The sequence below is a fragment of the Cryptomeria japonica genome, chromosome 7, assembly GCF_030272615.1.
Source record: "Cryptomeria japonica chromosome 7, Sugi_1.0, whole genome shotgun sequence".
NCBI lineage: Eukaryota > Viridiplantae > Streptophyta > Pinopsida > Cupressales > Cupressaceae > Cryptomeria > Cryptomeria japonica.
Window position 1 is genome coordinate 83,035,682 of NC_081411.1, and position 5,269 is coordinate 83,040,950.

A 5,269-nucleotide genomic window follows, 5' to 3' on the forward strand; every position below is an offset into this window, starting at 1 on the left:
GCCTAAGATAGCTACCCCTAATTTATCCTTGAGCTCATGGTCTGAGTTCTCAAAGACTATCTTCATGGCCGCTTGCATTGATTGCCTCCGAATGGATTGCAAGCAGAATAGGAAGAGGGACACCTCATTGTGTATTTTTTACCATGCAATCATATTGTGACATGTGTATCTCACCTAGCATGTAGCTTGTTATGCTCCCTTGTTCTTATAAAAGGGAATTCAAGGCTAATGTAAAAGGGTGGATTCTGAATGTAATTTTTCTGCAAGCAAGGCTTCCATGTATAGTAAAAAAATTTCATAACAGTTGGAGTTTTCTTTCAGTTTGTAGTTTTTAAATGTTTCAAATAGTTTGTAATCTGAATGTAAATAGTTTTAGAGGTTTTATTTGTAGTTGTCTCTCTTATGTATGCTCTATTTTATGAAATGAAATGATCAAGGATCTTTTGTTTTGTCCCTACAAGTTAGGTGTATAACTTGTTGTTTGCTTCTCTTTAAGGAAGGGATTAATTTGCTTCTTCAAGGTATATGAATAATATTGTGTATATTTGAGATTATTCAATATGGTTGTAGGTGAAACCAAAAGGGAGAATGTTGATATAATGAATTAACATTCAAATATCAAAGGTTGCATGTTACCCCATTTAAATGCTAAATCTGCATGTTGTGAGGTTAGCTCTATTGTCCATACAAGGCACTGGTCATGATTATTGTTTCCCATTTTCAAAATAATTCCTTAAATTAAAATCTCTTTTACTTTGTGCATTTATTTCTACATTAGGAGTAGGATTAGTGTAGAAAGCCTCCCTCCTCAATTAAGTGGATAGAGCCAACTTTCAATGCAAGCAAAGTAATATAAGCTAAGGTTCAAGCCAAAATTTGTAGTTCATCATACTTTCCTTGGTATACTTTCATTAAAAGCATTTTCTATACAATTCAATGTTTGTTTATACAAAGCCAAAATGTTGTATAACATTGCTATAGGGATACCCACCTAGGTCCTACAGAGCCTGAAGAGCATAAGATTGCAACCTTTGTGCTGGATCTTGTTCCTTGGGCAAACCCAATCCTAGATCTGTTTATGAGTCAGTGGCTATTTCTCTAGGATTTAGGATTTGTTGATTTGGGAACCAACAGAATGGTGACTCTACTAGGGAAGTGTCTAGAATCTCCAGTTAACAATGTCTAAATCATCATATATATTGCCCCATTACTCCATTTGGAAAGAGTCAACAAAGTGAAGACTCTGAACTTTGTTTCAGATGTTATGTGGTTTTCAGCTTGGAAGGTGTCTTGTAGCAGCTTGTGTAAAGAGAAAGTCAAGTGACTCTGCTGATGGAGAAGACCTAGAATGATTAAATACTTTGAATAACTCTCTGCTATTCAAAATTTGTTCCTTTACAAGGAGGTGGCAACTCTATTCTAAAAGAACCTGATAAAGAATAAAGAAGTGCTCCATCTATGAAGGAGTTATCAGTCAAAAGCAAGAAAATAGCTGCTGCAATTTTTTCCAGGTATTCTACTTTTGAGAAGTCTTGTGAAAACCATAAAGTTTTTAGTTTTGAAAAATGTTCCCTTATTCAGTGTTGTAGCACTAAGTGGAAAGGGAAAGATTTTACTCCAGCTATCATACTTCTCAGTTGTATGTTTCAGTCATTGCTTTATGTCAAAGAGAAGTATGCAATCTTTGCAATAGGCTCATTCAAGAGGTCTTAAGTCTAATTTATAGTCTTTATGTATTATTTTTTACTTAAGACTTTATTGTAAAGAGAGTCAAGAAGTGTGTAACTGTAATCTTTGTATTAAGAGCTTGTAAAGACAATCAAGATGTATGGTCATTATGTTGCCCCAGGCATAATGAATAATCAAGAGCTTGAAGAAGGTCAACCTAGAAGGGTGTTCATCTCTGAGAGGCATAGACCTTTGAGTTTCAACAACATTAAGGGATACCCACATCCCTTCCCCATTGAGTTGATGGATCAAGTGCCTTTGTTCCATGCACAAGCATCCGAACCAACATTCCACCATGTTTAGTCATTCAATGAGTTTGTTGAAGACTTTCAGTTTTGCAATGAAGACATAGTTATGAAGTTCTATGTGAGATCATTGAAAGATGGTGCAAAGGACTGGTATGAAAGTTTAGCAACACAAGGTGTGTCCTCATGGGATTACTTTAGGAGGTTATTTTTGGAAAGATTTGGTGATGACGTTCAAGTTTATGAGCAACCTTCTAGTCCTCGGAATATTCCATCAAGTGGGAATGCAATGTATGCACAAGAGCAACATGTGTCAAGTGTCACATGCACATTTCAAAGCATGTATGTCCCTGTTGTCCTAGCTTATACTTTTCAGCAGTATGAGTAATTATATCAGCCCCAAATAGCGCAAGAAAAAAGCTTCTATGTTGAGAACCCAATGATGTATGTGAACACTCAACTGGACATGAAGAAACAAGTGGGTGAGAAACCTTATGCACTGCTGTCAAGATTCTTGAAGGCATTACAAAATATTCCTATGAGACTCATGCTTCAAGAATCCAAATGGGTGGACTTGTTTTTGCAAGTTTGTGAACCTAATGATGTTCATTGGCCAAGGAATTTGAAACGAACTAGTACAAATCAGATGGTTGCATGGATTGACAGGTTTGGAGATTTCAAGTCTAAGATGCAGCTAGATAATGAAATCTTGCATGCTGATAATGACAAAGTTGAGTAAGAGTGTGATAACAATGCACAAGTTGATAACAATGCTCCCTGCATTATTGAAAATCAGTCACATGATTAGCATGAAGAAGACAATGGGTGTGAACAACAGATGGTTGAAGAGAATGAAACCGAAAATGAATGCCATGACAACCTGAATAAAGTTGAAGAAGAACACCATGAGGGTCAACATTCTTTTCTAGATGGTGACTGTGATTTTAAGAAGGTTGTTGGAGATTCAATCTCCCATGACATGAAACACATATGCCTTCATAAATCCAATGGGATTTCAGTTGAAGAGGACAATAGTATGGGACATGAGAGTGAGCAAGAGGACACATGTTCTATCAGCAGCGAAGACATCTCAGACTTGCTAGCAACAAAGTACCTGAGATATGCACATGGAAAAGGCAAAGAGCTTGAATGCATGGGATTCGTTGAGTATGATTGTGGCACTTATGTTGATGATGAGGACATGCATGCTGATAAAAAAAATAGATTTTTGTTTTGAAGACACATGCACAGCTAAATCTAATGATGACATTCTTTGTGAGAGTGATAGTGCACATGAAGGGGAGGTAGCTTTTGATGGCTATGAGCGAAGTGGTGATGGGATGGGAGAGTGTGATGATGAATCCAATTTAACAAATATGTCCAAGCCCCCAAACCAGTGTGTTGAAACCCACGGTGATGAGCTCTCTTGTGAGTGGGAAGACAAGGTGCATGCAACATGCATACAAGTTGCTAATGTAAATGACATCACGTGGGACTCAGAGTTAGAAGTTGAAGTTTCTTATCAGCTTCATGATTTACAATTGCATGAAAGGGTCATAACTAATCCTTTTTCTTTTCTCGATAAAATTTTGCCTCTTGTGTATGGTTTAAAGCTAAGTTCTTTTGAGAATTCCTCTTTTGATGAGAAAACTAGTGAGTTGGATGAGACCTATGTTCTCAGTTGTGTGCCAGATCATGAGATTTTATTTTCTCAATCGAGTGATGTTTCTACAATGTGTGATAGTGGTTTCAGCCATGATATGTGTTATGAGCAGCATGCCAGTGTATTCTTTGATGAGCATGATGCATGTATGTCACACATTAATTTAAATTTCCAGTTAGTGTATGGGTTTCAGATGTTTGATGATAATGTGTGCACTGATAATTTTCAGCATGGTGGTTGGATAGGAAGAAGAAATAAGTTTGATAAGTTGTAATACAACTATGCTTTCAGATTGGCTTCAATGCAATCTAAGGAAAATAATGTGTATGGCAGGGGTAAGTATTGGTTGATCTTTCCAGGTGGCCTTCGGCCATCACTTGTGGTTTGATCCTCAAGCCACAATAGTTTGGGGCAGAGAAGACCCGTTTTGACTCTACACCCAATGGAGTAGGCACCTGGTCTGCTCTCCAGAGATCTGGGATCTTTCCATGCCCGCAAGGGGCATTCATCCCTGAGCTGTCGGGACTTCAAAAATTTTGTCCAATTTTGAAGACCCAAACTCAAAATTTTGTAGATTGTATTCAGAATCACTTTTTAGAGGAGGCCTTTGTAGCTCATTTAGCAAGCTCATATTTTTGCACTATTGGAAGTGCTGAATTTTGGCTTTTGATATGCCTCCCTTGTGTTAAAAATCCTAGGGTTTAGGGTTTTTGGAGGGTTTTTATTTTGCTAAGTTTCCCCTTTGTTCTCTTGGGCCATGTTATGTTTCACAGTCGACCTTCGTCTATCATTTTCCCCACCTTAAGTCATGATCAGGAGGGTTCTCTATCGTAGGCTTACCAACCCCGTGTGTTATGTCTCTCTATCAGGCTGGTTACCTATAATTTATGTCGTTGAAGGGTTATAGTTTTTAGTTGATGACTAAAGCTTAGTCATAATTTCCCCTAGGAGGGCCCCATCGCATGATCACTTTACCCATTATAAATCTCCACATGCTCAAAGGATTCACTTAAGTGTCTGCCTTAGTGTCACTATTGTGTGGGATAAGCATGTCAAAGAGAAATATGAAGAACAGTCTATCTCGTGAGCATTTTAGTAGGAATTCTCAGCCCTGGGGGATAAGGGAATAACACTACATAAGAGGAAATGTTATCTCATGGTACAAATGAAGTAGAGAAAAGGCACTACGAGATAAGAAATGGTCTAAAGATATGAAGGAGAAGCTTATCCTGCAGTATCTTCAGGAAAGTGAAAGGGCACCATGGGATAAAAAATGATTCAAAGGAACAAAGAAAATGTTATCCCGTGGTATTTCCAAGATGATAGGAAATGGTGAGGGAAGTAACAAGTGCATAAGCTTATCCCGCGACACTCTTCATTAAGAAGATTGATCATGCGGGATAAGAAATAACAGAGGATACTAAAGATATTCTTATCCCACAAGGACTTCGGTCAGTTCAAATGGGGCTGTGGGATAAGGCTGCAGGCCAAAGACACACGTGAGATAAGAAGATGGAGCGAAGCAAAATGTTTTCCTTATCTTGTGCATTCCCCCAGGGATAAGGAAAGGGCCATGGGGTAAGCAAAGGTAAAGCTTATAGAAGCTAGGGATTATCCCATGGTGGTAAAGAGG